Source organism: Stegodyphus dumicola, chromosome X1, assembly GCF_044657685.1.
Source record: "Stegodyphus dumicola isolate Sdum_Otavi_A_Nest chromosome X1, ASM4465768v1".
NCBI classification, from domain to species: Eukaryota; Metazoa; Arthropoda; class Arachnida; order Araneae; family Eresidae; genus Stegodyphus; species Stegodyphus dumicola.
The window spans coordinates 123,068,316-123,093,631 of NC_140780.1; the positions used below are offsets into that span (position 1 = coordinate 123,068,316).

A 25,316-nucleotide genomic window follows, 5' to 3' on the forward strand; every position below is an offset into this window, starting at 1 on the left:
ATTTGTTGTAATTAGGTTTTAAAGTCTTCATCAGTTTTTAAAATGTCATAATTGGGGAAAGTTTTTTAATGAACTTGGAAAACTAAAATAAATTAATTTTGCACAGAAACAGGGATTCCACTATTTCTAACAGTTAATATAAATTCACTAGCTGGATTAAAAGGTCTGAGTCTGGTTGAGTGAACAATTTCTGATTTCTTTTTAGTAAGAGAGTTAAACTTATCTATTTCAAAAGTAACTTCAGATTATTTTTTTAAAATGTTGAGTAAAAATATATTTCAGGTTAGCCCTTGGTTAAAAGTGGCAATTTTTTGGCACCATTCCTATTTACGTCCAATGCCCCCTCCCAGTAAAATGGCATCCAAAACATAATGCATAAATAAAACAAAAGTGTATAATCTCAATAAACTGCTTTTTAAATCAAACGGTGAAATAACATAAAAAAGAAAATATATGTTATCTCATCTTTGCACTACAAAACGTTTCTTCACATGCTTGTTTAAAAATGTGTTTCTTCGATGTACCTGACACACAGAATTTCTTAACAGCATCCAAAAACTATTTTAAATTATCTAAATAAGAATCTGTATACTGCCGTTGCCACATTAATTCACAAAAGTAAAAATGAAAAATATCCTCTGTACTTCTGGACTATGGTAGCATTTCTTTCGAAAATCCCTTTTTATTACATCCCACATATACTTTCCATAGTGTAAATGTGAGCTCCGATTTCGAAATCCTTAAATCTCACTCTGTAATTTACCAAGAGGTGAACGAAGCCATTTACATACCAGTCAAATCAATGTTTTCTTTCCCAATCATTCCCAAGTATACAGAAACTTCAGGTTAATCATATTATCACCAGCAGGCATTTTACAGTGTAAAACACAAAATAAGCAGCATACTTCCTAACCAACATCTTACCCTTACAAATATTTTCTCATCAATCAAAATTACCTCAATCACACATTACAACCGATCACGTCATAGCAGGGTTTTCATAACATTCAACTACTCAGGTTACCATAAATGAAACAATAACTTAACGATAATCCAAGGGGTACCCTAAAATATAGACTAACCAAATTTTGTAAGGGCCTGAAAAAGGAGAATGTTTACAGTTACTAGGCTATTAAAATTCTTCATACATTACTAAATCACCTATTTTAAATTTACTGGGTTTATAATGGGCATCATATCTTTCTTTATTTACATTGTGATAATCATAAGACCTTTTTTAGGCAATTTTTCTAGCTGCTTTAGTTGGGGGATATACTTCTTGATTTTCAGATAGTGGATCATAAGGTAATTTCCCATGAATTAAATAAGATGATGGGATTTTTGTTACAGAATGTAATGTATTGTTATATTCTTCAGTAACCTGACGTAACAATATTACCCTCATAAGAATTTAATTTAAATTTTAGCCTAGTTATAGTTGTGTGTGTTGGTTTATGCATTAGCACTGAAGGCGTAATGAGTAAGTTTCCTCAAACACAGTTTTCTTTAAAGAATCATAAGTTAATACGAAATCTTTATTTAATAAAATAGGAGATTTTTGCTTAACTTAAGCATAACAAAAAGTAATAATCTTCACAGACATTAAAACACTGAATTATTGAAAAGAATAACTTGCATAGAATCATCATCAGTCCTAAATATCATCAGGCCTACCTATTTAGGCAATAAAAAAAGAAACAGGAACATACGTTGACACAGTACCTGAAAGAGATAGCACTAAACTGAGTTAGACCTTTGGCCGTGATATAAGTAGTTACAGTGAAAATCGAATACACTGAATGTAGCTAAGGTGAAAGTCAAATATACTGCATTGCACACGAACTTTACTTTTTCTTGCCAATATACGTCTTGGCGCACGTTCGTTTCAAATGCCTTTTGAGTTTCATTATGCAAAATACCTAAATTTATGCTAACATTGCCCCTGTTTTGCTAATGAAACTCGTATCAATTGCAATTCATTCCTGCAAAACTGAAATTTAGCTTTAGGAATTGGTTTAGTCATAATATCAGCAACCATTTGCTCTGTATAAAGATAAGCAAGTTTTACTATTCCTTTGTTATTCAAGTCGCATATATGATGAACTTTTGTATCAATATGTTTTGTGCGCAAACTGAATTTTTCAGATTCTACAAGTCTTATAGTAGACTGATTATCTTCAAATACCTTTATCGGTAGAGTTTGGGGTAGATTGAAATCTTCTGTTAATTTTAATAGCTATAATAGTTCTTGCGTAGCTTGCGATAGTGCAACATATTCAGCTTCTGCTGAGGATAAAGAAACACAAGTTTGTTTTCTTGAAAACCACGAAATACAGTTTTTTCCTAATAAAATAACACTTCCTGATGTAGATTTTCTATCTTCAATATCTTGTCCCCAATCAGCATCTGAATAAACTGTAATATTAGGTTCTTCACTCGACGAAATTTGTATAGATTCTTTGTCGTGTTTAAGTATCTAATGATTCTTTTAACAGCATTCCAGTCCTTTTGACGTGGATTATTACACCTTCTGCTGAGTATGTGAGTTGAAGCTGTGATATCTGGTCTTGTGATAGACGATATATACAAAAGACTTCCAATAGCTTGATGAAAAATATCATTTGAAGTTAGGAGATTTTCTTCCTTGTTTAGGTTATAATAGTTTGTTTCCATTGGTGTGCTAGCGGGTTTCGCTTCTTCAAGTTGAAATTGCTTGACAAGTTGATTTATTTAATTTTTCTGTGATAAGAGATAACTTTCATCTTCCTTGCGATTTATTTCCATGCCTAAGAAATATTTAGCTTCACCAAGATGCGTTATTTGGTAATGTTTCTTTAAATCATTAATTGTTTGAAGAATTAGTCCTTCTTCTGTAGAACTTATTAGGATGTCATCAACATACACTATTAAATTAATTCTTTTATCACGAACCACTTTTGTGAAAAGACACGGATCTGCTTTGCTTTGACTGAACCCAAGATTCTTCAATGTATTTTCAATTTCTGCATTCCAGCACCTAGCTGCTTGTTTGAGACCATAAATCAACTTCTGTAATTTACAAACTTCATGTCTTTCTTCCGGAACCACGAATCCTTCTGGTTGTTCCATATATATTTCTTCATTTAAGTTGCCATACAAAAAACCTGTTTTAACATCTAGTTGATGTACCTTGGCATTATTATACGCTGCCCATGCTAAGAAAACTCTTATCATAGTGTGTTTCACTACTGGTGAAAACGTTTCATCATAATCACTGCCGTATTTTTGAGTAAATCCTTTGGCTACTAAGCATGCTTTGTATTTTATATTTTTTACCAGTTTCATCATATTTTGTCTTAAACACCCATTTGCTGCCTACTGCATGTTTTCCTAGTGGTAATTCTGTAAGTTTATAGGTTTCATTTTCTTTTAGAGAATGTATTTCTTCTTGCATAGCCTTGATACAAGCTTCTTGTTCACGTTTTGGTAAGTTTATAATTTCTTCAAAGCTTTCTGAATCTTTATTTTTAGGTAAGATTGATTCTTCGTCTTCTGCTTTATCAGGGAATCTTTCCGGTGGGACCCCTTTGGTTGATCTGCTAGAAAACCTTCTTTCTACATTTTCTTCACATTTAATTAACTTTTCAGAACTTTCTGAATCTTCTGTAAAATCATCACCAAGAGATGTTTTTTCATAAAGTTCTTCATCTTCTTGCGAGTTATTGAAGTGAATTAATTCTAAATCTTCAACATTATTTTCTGCATGTTTGTCAGACAAAGACGCGTTTTCTGAAAATTTAACAGTTCTACTAACTATTATTTTCCTTCCACCTACATAAATCCTGTATCCCTTACTTCGTAAATCGTATCCTACGAATATTCCTTCTTCAGCTTTGTTGTCGAATTTACGCCGTTTTTGTTTGTTCACATAATAAAATGCTTTACAGCCAAATACTCGTGACTTAAGTTTGGTTTTCTACCATTCCTAAATTCATATGGTGTTCTATCTGTGGCTTTAGTTGGTAACCTATTTTGAAGATATGCGGCAGTAGCTGCTGCTTCAGCCCAGAATCCTTTCGGTAATTTAGAGTTTATTAGCATAGCTTTTGTCATTTCTATTAAAGAGCGATTTTTCCTTTCTGCGACGCTGTTCTGCCCACACACATCTGTGTGCACTAAATCCAGTGGATTTTTAGATCTAAAACTAGTTTTGGGATAAGATTTTTCAGTTAGTTTCGCTTTTACACAACTAGAACATTCCACACTGTGAGTGCATTTGCCAAGTTTAATGCTGTCTGCCAAATCATTTTTGTCAAGTGTTTTTATGGCATCTATATTTCTGTGGCCTAATCTTTGATGCCATTTTAGTATACATTTCGTATTAGAACATGAAACATCATTAGCTAAATATGCTTTCTCGTCAATTGAGTTTGTGGTCAATTTATATAAACCTTGCTGAGCGTTGCCGTCGGCTACGAGTATATTGTTATGCTTTATGTAACACTTATTACTATCAAATGTAACAATGCAACCTTTATTCGTAACAGATTGAACGGAAAGTAAGTTACTATCTAAACCTGGTACATACAATACATTTTCTAATTTTATTTGTGTAACCTGACCCTTTAAGTTTTGAACTTTAAAATAGCCTTCGCCAATACCATAAGAATTTAATTTAGCACCATTGGCTACAGTTACTATTTGTTTATTAGAGTCATTTAACTGAGAGAAAAAATTCTTATCACTCGTCATATGAGTTGAGGCTCCTGAGTCGATAACCCATTCTTGCGTTTGCGTGTTTTCATGTTTATTTTCCACTTTTAGTACTTGATTAAACTGAATCTGCAAATTTTCAGTTTCAATACTTTTAAGATACTTATTTTCTTTAAGTTTTGTTATGTTTTCTACACTTTGCGTATTTGCTATTTGGCATGCATTACTTTTATAATTTTGAGAATAATTTCTTACTTTACTGTTATTTACATCTGTTTTCGGGGAAGTTCTAGCATTGCGTTTTAAATGAAAACAGTCATTTATCGTATGGTTATTTCTCTTACAATAAGTACAATATCGTGTAACATACTTTGATTTATTTTCGCTTTTATTTTTTAAAGCAACTGAATCGTATTTTTGAACTTTCTTAGTTTCCACACGTCTACAATACTCATCTATAAGTTTGTTTTTAACATATTCTAGTGACAATTCAGCTTCCGATTTACTTTCTATTGCAGTTATTAAGGAGTTGTATGAATTTGGTAAAGAACATAGTAATATTGCTATTACCGTATTTACGCGAATCTAATGCACTTCGTTTTTGGCCAAATGTAGTATTCAAAATTGGGGTGCGCATTAGATTCGAGTGCAAAGTTCGCCGATGACGTCAACCAAATTTCTCGACTACATTTACCGTTACATTTATCGTTGACACATTATTGCATAGAGGATACAAACTGCAGAGTACGTAGTCACGAAATGGAGGGCAAACAGAGAAGAATGTCATATGATGCTACTTTCAAACGTAAAGTATTTCTTTATGCTGAAAAAAAAATGGCAATAGAAAGGCAGGGAAAGAGTTGAACGTAGCTGAGAGCAATGTTCGCTTGTGGCGGCAACAGAAATTGGCACTGTTTGTAACTAAAGCTAGTAGAAAGAAATTCACTGGCCCTCGCAAAGGAAGACACCCTAAAATTGAAGAAAAAGTTTTGGAATTTGTACGTGAAAGGAGGAAGAATGGACAACCTGTGACTAGTGACATCATAAGAAATAAAGCAAAAGAGGAGGCTGAAGTTCTTGGAATACCGAAACAAGAGTTTAAGGCTAGCCGTGGATGGGTGGATCGGTTTATGAAGCGGATGGGTTTATCTCTAGGACGCCGTACAACAATATTCCAAAAGCTTCCTGCAGATTTTGAGGGAAAACTACTAACATTTCAGCGGTATGTCATCACACTTCGGAAGGAAAAGAATTTTTCAATGCGGCAAATTGGCAACACTGACGAGACGGCAATTTGGTTTGATATGCCTTGTAACTACACCATTACGGAGAAGGGGACTAAGGAAGTTATCAAAACTTCGGGACGTGAAAAGCAACGCATAACAGTGATGCTGGCAATAACAGCAGACGGGTGCAAACTTCCCCCTTTCTTAATCTTCAAACGGAAAACATGCCCTAAAACCGTTAAGAATGAAAAGCTGTTCCCAGATGATGTCCTGATTCGAAACCAAGAGAAGGGGTGGATGACGGAATCATTAATGCTTGATTGGCTCCGAAATGTATGGAAACGCCGTCCCGGTGGGCTCTCTAATCCACCATCAATGCTTTGTCTGGACGCATTTCGTGGTCACCTCACCGACGACGTAAAAACGAAGATGCACAGCCTAGGCAGTGATCTTGTTATCATTCCTGGAGGGATGACGTCTGTGTTACAACCCCTGGACGTTAGTATAAATAAACCTTTTAAGGGGTACGTTCAGGCGGAGTACGAAAAATGGTTTTGTGAGCCAAACCGTGTATTGACCCCGACAGGAAAAATTAAGCGTGCTGCACCGCACATTGTTGCACACTGGGTTTCTGCTGCTTGGAAAAGCATCGAAGCACCAATGATTGTGAAATCTTTCAAGAAATGCTGCATTTTAAATTCATTAAATGGCAGTGACGATGACGTGCTCTGGAACGCCGAGGATGACGATGACGATGATGAGGAAAGAAGAAATGAATCTGCTTCTGACGAAGAGAGCTGCGAGGATTCCAGTGATGAAAACATTAGTGAATAAAGACGTTTACTATTAATCAGTGATTGTAGAAACTGTTAGCTAGATAGAAATGTTACGATTTACTTCATGTTCATATTTTACGATAGGTACCGTATATAGAGTAGTGCTAATTAACAATGATTGTTTCACATGACAATAGCCCACTATTAGGTTAATTCTCTTTTCTGCTACTTTATGTATAAATCCATTGTTGTATAAAATATGGTATCTAAATTTAAATAAAATTATCATATTAATTGATAGTTTATATACAAATCCATTGTTGTATAAAATAAGATTCAATAAATTCCTCATATCATTGATGCGCATTACATTCGCCGACAAACAATTTTTTATTATTTAAAGTTTTAAAATGGGGATGGGCATTAGATTCGATGGCGCATTAGATACGCATAAATACGGTAAGTTATTTTCTTTAATTTCTTCACCTATATTACACAGCTTTTCAGACAATTCTAGTACTTTGATACGTTCCTGCATTTTAGAACTTTCATTATATCTAATGGAATATAGCTTTCTAAGAAGAAATAACTTGTTTGTTAAATTTACATGTTCATGGACACATTTTAACTTCTTCCAAACATCTTTTGCAGATTTACTATGCAAAACATGGATAATTTGCAAATCCGAAATGTTTAGGCATATTAAAGCTTTAGCTTACGATCATTCTTTAATCAAATATCAGTAACAGTTTCCGTGTTTTCTTCGAATACAACATCATCTAAACGTTCTTTTATTAGAAGTTGTTCTATTTTAAATTTCTACACTGAATAATTTTCATCTGTTAACTTTTCTATACAAATTGATTCTTTTAGAGTAGACATTATTATTTGTTACAATTATTCTTATAAACTTTGTAACTAGTATTTTCAACAAAGAGTTTTAATAGTTTATGCCCCTGGAATCTTACAACATTACAAAATTTCAATTTTAGAATTTCGTTTAGAAGCATTTCCACAAGGCAATTACCGTACTCAGTCTCATAATCTATTGTTGGTTTATGCATTAGCACTGAAGGCATAATGAGTAAGTTTCCTCAAGCACAGTTTTCATTAAAGAATCATAAGTCAAAAAATTAACTACGAAATATTTATATAATAAAATAGGAGATTTTTGCTTAACTTAAGCATAACAAAAAGTAATAATCTTCACAGACATTAAAACATTGAAGTATTGAAAAGAATAACTTACATAGAATCATCATCAGTCCTAAATATCATCAGGCTTACCTATTTAGGCAATAAAAAAAGAAACAGGAGCATACGTTGACACAGTACCTGAAAGAGATAGCGCTAAACTGAATTAGACATTTGACCGTGATATAAGTAGTTAGGGTGAAAATCGAATACACTGCATGTAGCTAAGGTGAAAGTCAAATATACTGCATTGCACACGAACTTTACTTTCTCTCGCCAATATATGTCTTGGCGCACATTCGTTTCGTATGCCTTTCGAGTTTCATTATGCAAAATACCTAAATTTATGCTAACAGTTTGATTAACTTGTTCAATTTTAGAATTATTTTTAGGTGTGCTAGCAGTAGTTAATAATTGTGTAACATTATGATTTCTTAAAAAATGCTTAAATTTTGAAGAAGTAAAAGCAGCATTTGTATCACTTAAAATTTTCTTTGGTACTTGAATTTGAAAAATTTGCCGTATTTGACGGCATATAAGACGCACTGGCATATAAGATGCACCCTTATTTAGAAGGCCACACACATGTAGATGTAGAAAAAGTTATCTGTGTCTAGATCTTTATCCAGGCTAAAAATAGCATTCAGTATTGAAAGTTAACCTGTGTCTTTCACGTATAAGATGCAGGTAACTTTTTTGAGACCAAATTTAGGAAAAAAAGTGTGTCTTATATGCCGTCAAATACGGTAAGTATCTGTAGTTACACTTTTAGAAGCAAAAGTCCATATATAATAAGTAGCATTATATATAATGATGTGAATATATTTCTTAGTAGAATTATAATAGTTTAAACCACCAACAGTATCAATAGATAATACAAGGTGTGTCTGTTAAATTCCAGGACTGGGGCTAATGAAAAGGAATTAATAATAAAAACAAACATACGTTTAATAGTCTTCAAAATAATCACGTTTGGCAGTCACATACTTTTGTACACTCCAGTACAAATTCTGGAAGCATGCTTCGTATTCCTCTGAAGATATGTTTCGAAGTTGAGTGGTTACGTTTTTCTTTATGTCTTCTACATCCTGAAATCGATGCCCTTTGAGAGCAGTCTTAAGTTTTGGGAACAAGTAAAAGTCAGGAAGTGATACAAATCAGGAGAATGATTAACCTCTACAATGTCATGTTTTGTCAAAAAAGCAATTCACATTGAGAGTGCAGTGGGGCCTCTCATTGTCGTTCAGTAGGAACCAGCTTCCTTTATCTATATTTGGTCGCACCGGTGTACTCATTTAACTAACCAATGCAAAACAGCTTTGTAATACTCTTTGTTGACAGTTTGATTAGGTGGCACAAACTCATGATGAATCAGTCCATGTGCATCAAAGAAAGCGATCAACAGGACTTTCAACATCTGGAAACGGAATTTTTTTCTGTCTTGGAGATGGTGATATCCATTCAGCATTCTCTCTTTTTTTCGGCATTGTACTGGTAACACCAGGATTCATCGCTTGTCACGATCAATTGCAGAAACGATGGATCTCGGTCAGCTGTGTTGGTTAAGTTCCCACAAGCTTCCATTCTGCACTGCTTCTGAACATCTATCAAAAAATGCGGCACAAAGCACGAACAAATCTTTCTTTTTTCCAAATTCTCCCTCAAATCTTGTGCATCATGTCCTTGCCCATATTTAACTTGTCCGCAAGCATCCTAAGTGTCTTTCGGCAATCTGCAGTCACCAAAATGCGGACTTTTGAGACCTCATTTTCTGTTCATTTTGTGATGGGTCGCCTATTGTGATGGTCATTTTCTGTGCTTTCCCTGCCATCACAAAAGCATGCATACTATTCAAAAGTATGGGAGTGGGACATAGCAGCATCTCCATATGCAATTTTTAGTACCTCGTAGATTTCACTCATCGTTTTCCCAATTCTGAAACAAAACTTGATATTCACTCTTTGCTCCATCACAGACCATGACACATGCTCTAATGATCCACTTGCGTTTACCTTCTTCAAACCAGAAATGCTGACGCAATCACTGCACATTTGTTCCACCTTTGCGCCTCATTGGTTACGCTATCACATCCGCATGATGACGCGTTTCTACAGATTTTCATTCATTAACTGCATATACAGTCCTGAAATTTAATAGACACACCTTGTAATTAAAAAGTCTCACTAGCTGATGGTAAAGCTTGCATTAAACCAAACCTCTAATATGACCAAATTCAATATGTGCTTTTTCAAGTAATTTGTCACGAAGAGATACTGGTATTACAATTTTGTATAATCCACATGATTAATTTTTTTTATACTTAGAATTAGATACATTGTCTAAATTTTAATGCTCTGTAATTTGTTCTAGGATAATAAATTAACTTTCAAACTTAAATGTTGATAAATAGGATTTCTAGGTAACATATCAGCTTCAACATTATTAGAACCTTTTTCATATTTTATATCAACATCATACATAAACACTTTTAAAGACCATCTAAATAACTTACCTGTAGCATGTTTAATGTTCTTAAGCCAAATTAAAGCAGAATGATCAGTATGTACAGTAAAATGATTGCCATGTAAATAATAATAAAGTTTATCTATAGCATCAATAATGGCTAAATACTCTTCACCTTCCAGCACTTCACCTCTTGGCAATTTTTACGTGAGCGCTGGCGCGTCGTATTTTTTACAATATCCGTTATTTTACCGCTTTTGGCTCGAAAAGCGACAGAAAGTGTATTGGTAATAAATTTGTTAAGAAATAAAATACTAACCTTATTATTGCAAAATACAAACGATATCACATTCAAATATAAGTAAATTATTTTTAAGTTCTTATGTTAGTAGGATAGAAATGCAATGATGTATTTCATTATAGGAAATTTAAAATTTATTATTTGATAATTATATTTGAAAATCGAAGCTAATTTTAATATTCATCAAAGGCTATAGGCAAATAAAAAAGGAAAACGCACTCACCTTGGTAGGAAAAAAAAAGTAAGTTTAGCATTACTTACTTCTGCAAGGAAACTTACTGGTTACAAAAATGCATTTTAAACTAACTATGATATTTTTATTTATTAAAAAAATAGAAATAAAAGAAAATAAGGAATGGAAATCGCTATTGGTCTCCCATCCAAAGTCCATGTCTTCCTTTTCTTCATCAGGTAATCCTTGAAGAAAGCGAGCAAAATCAGCTGGTTGCACATTTTTTTTTTTTTTTTTTGCCATGAAAACCGATATAAAAATTACAGTTTCAAATGTATACAAATTAAAATAATGCACGGCAATTAATAACACAAAATTACAAAATATTTGAGAAAAATATTTTCCGAATTTTCACCCATGGCCACACACATGTCGTAACTTTTACAAAAAAGCTGCCATGTAGCACAAAAGCCTCCCCCCCCCTCAATAATGAAAAGTCAAATGACTTCTGTTAGCACATTCCATGATGTGGGGAAGGGTAGAAAGGAGGACTAGAAATGACCTTCAGATGTCTCAGCTTCAATATACAAAAAATGTGCATTAAAAACAGAATTTGGCGTAAATTTTGTGCATACGTGCGTTCTGGAAGGTTAATTTAGTAATTGCATAAGTTTGCTCATAAAATCTTAGTTTTCTAGAATGAAAAGCAATTGGATGTAGATTACTGTCTGGGTGCTCTTGTTTCAAAACTGCACCAAGATGCACTTTAGATGCATCTACAAATATATGACAAGGATATTTTAGATTAAATAAAGTTAGAATGGGTCTCGAAATTAATATCTTTTAAATTTTGAAATACTATTTGACATTCAGTAGTCCTTTTATAGAGAGTATCTTTTTTAAGCAAATTTGTTAAAGGAGCTCTAATTTTTGCATAATTTTGAATAAATTTATAGTATACGTTTATACTTCCTAAAAATCTGTGTAACTCTGTAACATTTTTAGGGGGTTGTAATTTTTTAATAACTTCAATATTTGCATTATTAGGCTATTTTCCAGCTTGAACTTAATATCCTAGAAAATTTATCTTTTCTTTAGCAAAGTTACACGTAATTTTATATTCTCTTTTTCACGCATGTCAAATACAAGGTAACCAGAAAAGTTCTTGCCGTTTCTGATGTGACATTGAAAGAGTGAATCCAAACGTAAAAATAGTTGCCAAACCTGCTGATGAAGTAGTTAGGATCGGAATCTGTACATTGACCAAGAGTATAAAAGCACATTGTACTGATGCTTCAAACATATTGCTGCCACGCAATATCCCGGCACTTCAAACATAACTCGCACAGCGACTGATTGAAATGGAAGCATCAAGGGTGCTTGTTCGGAGTTGTTTGCTGTAGGATTTTAAAGTTGGCCCTTCAGCAGGAGAATCAAGTCTCTGAATTTGCTAGGCCTTTGGGGATGATGCCGTTAACGAATGAACCTCTAGGCAATGGTTCTTAGAAGTTCAGGTCAGGGGATATATCTGTTAGTGATGTACCTCACAGTGGTCAGCCACAAGTGCTGGACGATGAAGTCCTGCGAGTAGCCATAGAGAATGACAAATAGCCAAATGTGTTGAGCTTGCTGCACATTTCCAGGTATCTGATAAAACGATCAGATTCCATTTGCGCCCTATAGGAAAGGCATACAAGCTGAGCAAGTGGGTACCTCCACTCACTATCCGATGCAAACAAGCAACAGCTTGTTGCTGCCTGTTTGTCATTGCTTACTTGGCACCAAAGTGCATTAATATTTGATTAAGTAGTCACCAGAGATGAAAAGGCGGTCCAGTATGACACACTTCAGGCATTCCAGAAATTGGTTCTCACTTTGGGACCCTGTGCTTTACGCTGCAAGATGTTCTCTCCACCCACACAAGATCAAGCTGTCTGGTGGGCTAGTCCCCAAGTGGTGCACTAATGAGCTCCTGCCAGTGTGCCTGACCATCACGGCAGGCCTGTACTCACAGTAATTGGAAAGTGTGCATCAGGCACTGACACATAAAGAGGCAGCATTGGTCAATCATAAGAGTGTACTCCTTCTCCATGATAATGTGAGCCTGCATGTGGCTTAGGAGGCCAGAGACACTATCCAGCAACTGGACTGAGAGACACTACCCCATCCACCATACTCCCCAGACCTCGTGCCAACAGACTACCAACTTTTCCATTCCATGGATAGTCGTCTTCTTGGGAAATCCTTCAACAACCGGCCAGACCTCAAAAATTCCATCACGGACTTCTTTGCGTCCAAGACTCTTGAGTTTTATCGCGCTGGCATCGCACAGCTAGCCACTCGTTGGAAAAAGGCACTGGATGTTGATGGTGATTACTTTGAGGATTAGTGGTGATTATTATTTGTTTTATGACTTTTTCTTTCTAACTGTAAATAATGACAAGAACGTTTTGGATTACCTTTGGTTTTTGGTTACCTAAATATCTTAAGTTATTTAAGATTTTCGTCAAAATTTGGGAAAACTGCTATGTCATCAAAATAATTTAATGCCAACTGAATTTGATATTTGTTTAAAATTTGAGATCTCTTTATAAAACAGCTGGGGAATTTTTTCCAATGAAAAGGTAATCTATTGAATTCATAAGGGCCAAAATTTGTGGTAAATGCTAATTTCAGCATCTTTTTAATTTAAATTAATATGCCAATAACCATATGCTAAGTGTAATGTGGAAAAAAATTTTGCATTCGTTAATTGATCTAATACACTATCAATTCTAGGTATATTTTCTGTTTTAGTAATTTGGCTAAGTTTCTGATATTCAATACACAATCTGGGTTTTGAATTTTCATCTCTCTTATAAGCTAAAGTTACAGGTAAAGGGAAGGAACATAAGGACTCAATGAAGGTTTAATTTTACTACCACTTAACAATTCACATATTTGTTTCTTAATTTCACTGTTATCTTTAGGAGATGCTTGGTCTACGAGCTATAGGTAATTCTGAAGTTAAAACTACTCTAGGAGGTTCAATATTGATACAACTCACATCATATTATTTTTTAGCAAATAAATGATTATTGTTACTTAGCAATTGATCATTAGCAGTTTCACTATTTTCAGCTTAATTATCAATTGAAACACTTTTCACACAATTATTATTGACACAATTTTTACATACAGAATTATTTTGGAAAAGTTTATCTAACTGAGTGCCTTTATTTATTATATGTTTAAACTTGCATGTTTCATGATTATTAAAATACAATTGCAATTTAAATAAAGAAACACAAGATGATGTTGGTAATAAATGTGTCAGACTAGAATTCACAATATAAAATACTATATTATAAGTAAGTCTACCTATTTTACATGATATTTTAATTATTTTGATTACTGAAAGACCTCCAGATAGAGATAATTTTATGTTAGGATTCTTCACAATAATTTGAATTTGTGCATTAATACAGCTTAAAGTAATTTTGAAAATTACATTTATTTGTCTGCCTGTGTCAGTTATGGCAGGTACATTTTGTTGGCCATATGTGACATTTGCTTTAAAATACTTTCACATTTTAGGTACAGTTTTTTTAGAAAATTCATTATAATAAGTTAAAGAAGGGAATGGCTGATATGGATACCCTACTTGTTGCGGCTGGAAATACCTCCAGGCCTGATTTTGAGGTACATATTGCCTAGGGTAAAATGGCTTGGAGTACGATATCTAGGCTGGTAAAAATTTTGTTGTAAATTTTGCCTGGGAGCTGCAAACATAGGTACATTATTAGTATTCTGTAATTCTCCCTGAACTTGAGAACTTGAGGTAGGAAATTGCTTACGTGCTAAAGAAATCCACTCTTGTAACAAATTAAAATTCTGGACAGTTAACAACAACCTCTGTTGCTCTGGATGTCCTGATTTAGAGCTTCAATTAGCATTTTATCATTTAGTTTCAAACTGGATAGAATTCTCAGTTTTTGTCAGACTTGCCATTCCAAATCGACACATTCGCACACACAGAATACTATGGTTTCAACCCTTTAGCATTATGAAAACACTAAAGGTTTCTTTTTATCACTAATATTTTTACTTTCACATTATTTTCTGAACAATAAAAAGTATTTATCTGTAGGAAAGTCACAATTTTGACCATCAAATATGGCACATTGAAATTTTACCATGTTTATTACTGAAGAAGCTATTTCTGTTTTTTTTTCTGTAGATAGTTTTGCTTGTGACCTCGTTTCCATGCCGAAATGCACTAAAACACACCACTGAGAATTTTTTTTTAAACACTCTGAAGAATTTGCAGAATGAAGCACTGACACACACTTTTAAAAAACTTTACACTGAATCACTTTGGAAAAAAAAATTGAAGCACCATATTTGAATATTCGATGATATGTGCAAGCATTTGAATATTCGCAAGCACACAACTAGAAGTCTTTAGCAGATGTCATCACTAGGATTTTTCTACTGTACTTCTGTGACCTTGACGCACTTTACTGAAGACACAGAAAAAACACCATTTCATTTGGTAGATGCACAGTTGATCACTTTTTATTAATTTTTTGTTTTCGCAGTCACTTTATCGTTGACATCCATTGGGAACTTAATGGAAATCCATCGTTATCATCGATGGAAATCCATCGTTAGTAATCTGACCCACTTGTTAATAATTGTGATATTGTAATGCATACTGCTTAATAAGTCATAATGGCTGAGTGTAAAGGCAGGAAGACTTCATTGGCAAAACTTAATTTGAAGAATCACAATCTTTATTATTTTTATGCACATCCAATTTTTTTTTTTTTTTTTTTTTTTTTTTTTTTTTTTTGACAACATAGTTCAAGATCATAGCAGCAGTAATTTTTATGTACACTAACACCATACTACTGCATCTTAGATAAAGAATTAAGCATAGCAGCGTAGATAATGTTTTGCACAGTTAGAGAAGGTAAGAAAAGGAAAAGAACAACATAATTGCTCGTGAAGCTATCTGTTAATGAAGCGTAAATAAAATGTCACTAATCTTCTTTCAAATATGTATTATAAGGGTAAAATATTTAATGCTACCTGATAAATTTTATAAAGTTGATTGTATTTTCAAATTTGTTTTATATAATTATATTTATTAAATAATGTTTAATAATAGTGCATTCTACTTGTGGATCTGTTTTATTCGTAGGAAGGTATCATAAAAGTGAAGTTCAGGCATAGCTAATATCTTTAATTGAATTTATTCAGTTCACATTTGTTGATGGGTCCTTTATTTTTTTCATTAATGGTCCTTAAAAGTACCATGTGCAGAAATGTGTACGAATCCTGTTTTAGAAATCAAGCTGTATCTGATTCAATGGATTGATTACACTGAGCACTTTAAACATACCTTTCTTTATTTGAAGGGACTGTAGTGGATTTTTGTGCATATTTTACTGTCATTAACTAGAAATAGGTGTTTAGGATGCATATAAAAGTCATTTAATTCGTGGAATCAGAGGTTCTAATAATACACTTGAAATATATTTCTGAAAAGTTTTTTATTGTTTTAAATAGTTTTTTAAATTATAAATTTTGAAATTAATATAACTGATTTCTGAACATATGTGCTATATTGCATTTGGGGGCCACCAGCGGCCGAGCGGTAAAGTCGCTGAACACTGGTAGTTCGGTCCGAGGTTCGAATCCCGCGAACGGGCTGGCTGCATGGGCGTTTTCGTGTTTTTCCCCATGTGTAACGTGTATACGAGCCAGTTTCCCTTAGAAAGTCCTCCACGAAGGCATCCCTCCTCTTAGGCAGATAGCCCTCGAAGCTTTGCCACAATCACACACACACACGCTATATTGCATTTGATAAAATAACACTTGAATATTTTTCTGTCAACTCGAAGAACGTGAATTTTTGCCAGATTTTCATTCTTATGTATGATTCCTATGTTTGAAATAAGTATGCAAAGTGTATCAATGAGATGATGATATAGCACATTGGGATGATACTGTAGCTGTTTTTTGAAAGGCTTTATAATGTATAAGGGTTGTTCCAAAATGTAATGAATGCATCTTTTTGGAGTCCATGTCATTGAAATTTTAAGTCTGGACTTCCTTTTCAAAATAACAGCCTCAGTATCTGTGTTCCATTTCCAGAGTTGAATAGTTTTTCAGATTCATGTTAGAGATCATTTTCTGAAAGTCGGTGTGTAAAACATTTCACTTCTTGCTGCATGCTAAACTCCCGTCATCTTAATGCATGCAATATGTAGGCTGTATTGGGGGATACTCTGAATTTCTCACGAGTTTTCTGCTAAGCTTCAGGATTTGCTGTGCAACTTGTAGCCTGATGTTACCCTGGGAAGGGGGGGGGGGAACTCCTTCTGGGTTGGTTGCTGTTATGTCCTTTGAGAAGTCAAATATATCCATGTGTGGAAATCACTCTTGTTCCTAGTTCCACTGTTTTTTCACTGTACAGCTTTCCCTGGAAAAAAAGCTTTGATGTGTTTTGGGGCAGTTTTTACAAGTTCTATATGATCTGGTACCATTTTTATTAATTTTCATTCCTCTGAAATAGTGGGTTCTCAATCTAATAATGGTCTTTGTGATTTCTCTGTTTGCATCAATCTCACATGTATGATGGTCATTCTTAATAGATTTCTCTTTGAATGTATATCTGGCAATGGCATTAGCATCTTCAAGAGTGTTGGGGGGTTGAGTTATTGAGATTTCTTGCCATTTTAGCCAGTTCACCGGCTGCCTCGATTCTATCGATTCCAACGTGCAGGTATCTATCGCATAATGCATGACTTTCCCATCTGGTTGATTGTTTGTAGGTGTCGGTGTACATCCTGGGTGAGTCTTGAATGTCTCTGCAGTATTGCTTCTAGGGCAGCCTTAGAGTCAGAGTAAGTTATAAGCTTTATCAGCATCATTTAAGTCGATGTAAATTCTCAGGGCTTCCTGGATTGCTCTTAATTCACATGTGAAGTTGGAAGTGATGTTGCCTGCTCCATGGCTTTGGAGTATAGGTGCTCTATTTGGTAGAGTGATGTGAATACCAGCTGCACCCTTTTGTGTAGCGTCATCTGTGTAATGTTTTACCAAATCAGCTCCCAAAAAAGGACTGAATTGTTCGAGTACCTTTCGCCTTGATAACGGCTTGAGTTTCCTTTTTTGTACCATGTTCCAGATCGAAATTTATTTTGATGTTAATGGGAATGTAAGAGGGGTAGGTTAGGCTTTTGAAGGACAGTGTAGGTGTCATGATTGAGAGTAATATTTTCTCTGATCTCATTTTCATATTTTAGAGTAGATGACCTCTTAATAGTTTTGACCTGTTGTTCCAGTTTCCAAAAGTCCTCCTGGAGATGTGCCAAATGTCTCAGCTTCTGGCCTTGTTTGTAAACTTGAGTGTGAGATATTTCGATCTCTGTAAAAGCATTGGAAGTCCACACTCCTGTTTTTTGCCTTAATGTTGCTTGGTAGATGAAATAGCTCCAGATATTATTTTGGCTGCTCTTGCCTGTATTTTGTCAAGTTTCCCCAGTGCGGTCTCAGAATGTGCCCAAATTGTTGTCGCTATTCAAGGTTTTGTCTTATGAATGCAAAGTAAGTAGATCTTAGTGTTTTCAGAGTGGTCCTCCCAATCCCTGGCACATAATCTATTTAGAATTCAAAGGTTCTTTAGTGCTTTGTTGGAGCAATTTTCCAAGTGTGTAGTAAAGCGTAGTTCAGCATCTAAGGTCACACTCAGATATTTTGGGTTATCCACCTTGGTAACTGGTAAGAACTGGTAAGCCATCCCTTAATATGGTAGCTTGAAAAGATTTCATGCATTTTTGATCTGTGGAGAAAATTGTTTTGAGAGGGGGGGGGAAAGTAAGAGGTCATTTTTATGGTTCCAGATCAAGTGAAAATTCCTTGTTAGCAGCCAAATTTGGAAGCTGTATTGCAATCCAAATTTTATAGTAAGCAAACAAATCACCATAATCACAACTGCTCATCGGCTTCATTGACGTTAACAAAGCGTGGTTTGGCTCTTTTTAAAGTAAGAATTACGGCATTGCTTCAACAAAATCGGCACAATATTGCCATTATTGTGTTTTCAAAGTAGCCATTATATTTAAGGAAAATATGCTTGCTTTGTTATGCAGAGTATGATGATGTGGTTTTAAAAAAAGAAATTTAATTTAAAAAGAAGTTGTATTCATTGCATGCTATTTATTCAGTCTTAAAAGCAGTGTCTGAATTTTAGCCAGTGGTAAGGGTAAATCATAAGCCAACTCTTTTATAATGGTAAAATATTGCTTTTACTAGCATTTGGAGGCTTCCAATCATGAACAAGCAAAATTTTTAGAAGTTTGGAATTATTATGGACATTTTCATGTGTCTATATATTACCCGGCCTTTCATTACATGTATTCAAGTAGTTTCTGGAATTGCCATATTATGACTGTATCCTTGACTGTGTATTCATATCTCATTTTGAAATTTTCAAGTGTATATAAAAACATATCCTTTACATTATATTATTGTATGTGCCATACTATGCAAGTGTTAACTTGTTTTAATTTTTTTCATTTATCTTTGTTTATCCAAATTTTACATGAATATTGCCAGTACCCAAATGCATAAAAGTGAAAAATAAGATCTTTATTATTTTTTTCTCCTTTTTGGAGTTTATTCCTGTTTCTTAATTTTGTTTATAAAGTTTTTAAAAGTAATTCAAGTATGAAAATCATCAGAAATATCTACACTTTAGAGAATTAGAATAAAACCTTCAAAAATCTTGGCCTCTGCAAAAAATTGCTATGGATGTTGGATATTACCCAGTGTAATAGAGTATTTCTTAATGGAGAGAAATAAATTTTAAAAAGCAATTTTTAAACAAGAGAACAAAACAAATAAATTGCTTTATTGTTGATAATAAATTACTTCAAACTAAAGGATTTAAATCAGTCTTTCAATTAATCAAGTGAACAGATATTTTATACAGGGAACAAAATCTTCTATAAATCAACTGTATCTAATATATTTTGGGTAAATGGATTAAGTTGAAAAATTGCTATGGGAGCATGACTGCAGTAGAGTCAGGAAATATAGAGAATGGACAGTAAAACAATAGTTGGAATTTTTATGAGAAATGATGGATACAGATTTGAATTATTTGGTACAAAATGGAGGCCGTATGTTAGACGAAGATCAAATGCAAGTTGAAATTAAGTATGCATATATATATTAATATAAAAACTGGAGGTAATAGCATTCCTTTTTGGGATAATTTGCTGTTAAGACTTGGAAAATCTGCATAAAATTTTCGGTCAAAAGATGAATCATTTACCATGCTGTAGCCAGTAGACATATTGGGCAATTTTTATAGAAAGAGTCTAAAATAAAATAAGTGAAAAAAGAACTTAACTTTCTGCAAAAAATTACATAGCAAAAAAAGAAGTAGCTGGAACTGAAATCATATTGTAACTATCAGATAGTCTATGCAGAAATCTAAGAGCTCTAAACAAAAAATATAGACTTTTAAAATGTTTACAAGAATCTTTAACTTTAATAAAACTTGTCTTTTCAGTGCCTAGAAAATAATAAGCTGTGAGCTGTTCTAGTCCCAATGGTAATTAAATGTCCTGTCAAGAAGTAGCAACTGGTATAATAGCACTTGTTTTTACTGTTGAAAGCATTTATAGTTTGTATATGTTTGTTAAATAAAAGTAAATAAAGGCAACTAGAAACAAAATATGTTTTCATGTAGTTTAAATAGGGAAATGTTTTTTAAATCTTATGCTGGACCTTGTTTCAGCCATTAGTCACTGCCAAGTGTCCCAGTAGTCTGGAAACAAACAACAGTTGGCATTCTTTGCAGAATTACTTTCTGCTGTAACATTTAGGTTACAAGAGATGTAAAAGCAGTCAGCAATCATGTAAGCCAGGCTGGGTACATTGGTGAGTTCATCAGATCCATAAAATGGAAATGTTTTTGCGAATAGACTTGGCCAGTTCTGGGACAAAAATTGACCACATTCATGTATGTTATGAGTTATAAGTCTTCAATAATGAATCCCAGGACTTCATCCTATTCAATTCTTCAAAGAGATTTTACTATTTTACATTCATGTTAGGCTTAATAAGTATCTTAATAGTAGAAAAGACAGCAAGAGTATATGGTTAAAGTAACTTGAGAAGAAGTGTCATCTACCTTCAAAACAAGTGTCAGCAACCATTTTGCAGTCATAAACATATTTTTTACCATTAAGGCACACAGAAAAAAGGGTTCTGATGGTTGCTTTAAGAATCAGTAAAGATAACTATTGGCTGCACTCTCTTGCTAGTTCCTCTAAATGTAAAGAAACACCAGCCACTTCAAAACCAAAGGTATTCAGAATTAACCAGCGCTCTGCTGAGATTAAAATATTTTGAATGCATATTAACTGTGCATTAGTAATGATATCCACAAATGAGCCATCCCCGATACCTACAGCCAATTGCAGAGAGATACATAAAATTTTAATAAGGGTAACAACCATTCTGAGCGCTTTGTCTGTTAAGAACTTTTAGATGATGGGAAGAATCAGGTCCAGATTGCAATTGATTGTATAGTTCAAAGTCTAAGATCCAGACTTATTGAGACTTTGACAATTCCAGATTTGGGATTTTTCAGGATATTTAGATCATCGGTTCAATGGTGACAAGTAGAAATTATGAAATAAAAAAGGCAAAATAATGAAGCATTTATGCTAAAGGGAAAAAAAGAAAAAGAAAGCTCTCTTTGTTTACTTTAATAAACATCTCTTTCAGTGGAAGTTTTTAAATTTGCTTCATTTTTTGTGTTAATACTTTCTCTCCAATTTCTATAGATGAACATTATTTCATGCTCAGTTACAAAGGTCCATTTTTCAAGTCCTGTATCTGCTGCTTTGAAAATTCCCACTAAATTTTCAGCTGAAACTTTTTCATTCTCAACAACCTCTATATCACTTTCTTCATTATTGGGAGTGATATTTTCTGAATTTAGAACTGTACTACAAATTTTGCCATTCATAGTAAATTGACTATTTTGGCATTGTCATCTCATTCAAAACCTCTGGTATATCATCTTCATTTATTACTACTTCTCCATATTTCTTCTCAGATTCCATTAATTGGAAATTTTTTTTTTTTTTTGGGGGGGGGGAATATCTAAAAACCTTCAAAGCTTAGGTAGCATCTGCTATATCCTGTAGGTGATGTGTCGTGAGATTAGCGACTAAGGATATGTTGTTCTGCTGAATTTTGTCTTGCTTCTCTCACATTTTTAAGTTAAGTCTGAATTATATTATTTATTATACTTGCGACTATTTTCCACACATGCTTGAGGCTTATCTGCGTCTGAATAGAGAAATTCCCACATGTACTTAAGGCTTATCCAGGACCATTGCTAGACATTTTGTGGCCTGGTGTAGCCTCTGTGCGCTCTCCTGCCAAGTGCTTCCTTAAATTCTAAAAATTTTTATTTCCCTAAATTCTGTCACTTGATGCAACTACACTGGCTGTGGCACCAGTCCGGGGCTTATATGAATAACAAATTAATTATTCTCAATTCAAACAGGATTAAATCTTTTGGCATATGTATATCATTTACAAAATCTATTTTTTGCATATAGAAAGAAATTTCTGTTAAATTTCTCCTCGTTAACATATCTGAAGTCTGTGATCATTGCCAAACATAATGTAATCATAAAAAGTTACCATGCTCTTTAGTATTCAATTATTAATATTAAAAATAAAAAATTGTTTCAGCATTGCTGTGTGAGTCTTTTTTTTTTCAAGCTGCAGTGTGTTGATAGTAATGTGATGAAATAAAAAAAAAATAATAATGATTTGGAAGGTTTGTATGTGTGGCAGAGTAAAATTAAGAATCAGGACTCTTTACACTTTTTATTATGAAAAAATATAAAATGTGCAAGTGTAAAGCATAAAAACAGTTTAAAAAAAGTTGTTGGTTATCTGGAGGTTTGGATTTTAGACCATTCAGATATTGGATATCCAGATTTCGAATTTTTTATTGTATGCATATGTCGATGGTAGATAGTTGGTTTAAACACAGAACTTCTATCACGGACAGGCATTTCAACTTTGACTGTTAATTCATTTGTCAAGTCAAAAAAAAAAATTTTTTTTTCAAGTTTTTAATCTAAGTTGAGCAAGGTTCGTATGTTGGTCAAAAATTTCACATCTTAGAAGTTTTTCAAATAATTTCAAACCAAATTTTTGCCTTCAGTTTAACCAGTAGGTCAAACTAGACTAAAGTTGCGTAGCTTTGATTGGGATGAAATGAGCTGTGATTATGCTAAAAGCATTGTTTTGAACAATTTCCAATTTTTTATGGATGCTGTCAGCAGTGGTATAACTAAGAGGGCAAGAGGGACATCTATACCCAGGCAGAGCAGATTCAGGGGGTATCAGATTGATGAAACAAAATTTTAGAACAAAATGTTTTCTATTTTTGGCCAGCAGGAGAGGGTATAAAATCTTCAGTTTTTTTTTGGGCACTGAAAACTATGGTTCTCGTCTTCAGATGTGCTAACAGCGCAGCTCCATATTCAGTAGCAGGTCAGATGTAGGTCTTAAAGATGGTATAAAGTAAATTGTTTGAAATATCAAATTTCACCTTTGCTAGTCTATTTAACAATTTATTTCCTGAAGTACCAGTTCCTGCAGCCTTAGAAGAATACCCACTCCAATTTAATCTTGAATTCAAAATGGTTCTAAAGTACTTAGCATTTTCAACTTTACTGAATTGATGTAGGTTATATAGAAGTGGAACAACTTCAGGTTTTATACTCAAGGTAAAAACCTGATAATCAGGCTTTTTGATATTTATAGTAATTTTATTTTTTATTACTATATATTTATAGTCATTTCATTTTGTCTTGACTAGAATGAAGGACTGTCTCAGACCTTATAAAGGGAGTCCTGTTTTTTTTATTTTTTATTTTTTTAAGTATTACGATGCACCATAGTGCCAGATCATTTGTGAGCAGACGAGGCTCTGCTATATTATTATGTTTATAATACTTTCAGCCACAGTGATCAAGATTAAGTTTTATATTAAGTTAATATTATTGTTTAAAAGGAGATATTGAGCCTCCGAACTGGCTTTGTTAAGTGGTCGAGTAAATCAGGTTGCTTGTTCCACACTACTATTTTAAACCCACTTTCCTGTCTGGTGGTGTATTTAATTATGGCAAGCACACTAGGGCTATCTGCCTAAGAGGAGGGATGCCTTTCGTGGAGGACTTTCTAAGGGAAACTGGCTCGTATACACGTTACACATGGGGAAAACCACAAAAACACCCATGCAGCCAGCCCGTTCGCGGGATTCGAACCTCGGACCGAACTACCAGTGTTCAGCGACTTTACCGCTCGGCTGCTGGTGGGCCCCTTTCCTGTCTGAAGTTCAGTAATTTCTCTCCAGATGGGGAGGAGGGAGACTATGATGCAAAGAATAGAAATCTGCAAGACTGAGACCTATATTTAGGCAGACTCCAAACACATCATCACTTCCACATAGAGGTAAAATTGTAGTAGTGCCCCCCCCCTCTTTTTTTTTCATTTCATTAAATCTACGCAGAATATTTGCATTCCTTAAAACTCAAACAGGTAAAGTGATATTGATTTCATGCAAGATAGTGATACATTGGTACTTTCTTATTAAAGTATGAATCATGTTTTATGACCAAAATTAGCAAGCTTAATTGCCATATTCATTACATTTAGAATTTAAATTGCACCAAAAGCTTATGTGGCTGCTGCTGTGTAATGAAAAAAACACTGGTTTCTTTGTTATTTTCTGTTGATAATTGTTTAACATAAATAGTGCAGTTATTGAATTTGAGTTAAAATAGCATGCTGAGTAACTATTATTGGAGGAGTTAAAGCAACAAGAATCAGCATAATATTCATAAATTTGCAGGACTAATTTCTAGAACCTTCTTCGTCAGCTTCAGAACTGTGAAGGAGAAAATGCTGGTTTAAAATGGTAGGGAAAAAAAATTAAAGTTTGTCTGGAGCTAATCAAATACGAGTTGAAATAGCACGTTGAATAAAAATTATTAGAGGCATTGAAGCAAGAAGAATTAGCATAATATTCGTAAACAAGCTTGAATTTTTTTGTTACTGTTTTCCATGTGGTGTGTGCTCACCATTTTGGGCCAGCATTTTCTCCTTCATACTTCTGCAACTGAAGAAAAAGGTTCTATATTTAAACATTCAAAACTAATCCTGCAAATTTATAAATGCTGTGCTGATTTGTTTTGCTTTAACTCCTCCAATAATTATTATTTGGCATGTGAACTCAAATTTGATTAACTTCAAATAAGTTTTTTTTTTTTTTTTTTTTTTTTTTTTTTTTTCTATCATTTTCCACATGGTCTGCTCAACATTTTGTATGAGCATTTTTCCTTTGCACTTCTGCAGCTGAAGAAGGAGGTTCTGTATTTAAACCTCCGAAACTAGTT

General features: G+C 33.8%; 1 protein-coding gene across 6 annotated transcripts in view; it reads left to right on the forward strand.

Moving 5' to 3' along the window:
• Nt5b (5' nucleotidase B) overlaps nt 1-25,316 on the forward strand; it is a 162,721-nt gene that overhangs the window by 36,302 nt on the left and 101,103 nt on the right. The gene's annotated exons all lie outside the window — the stretch shown is intronic.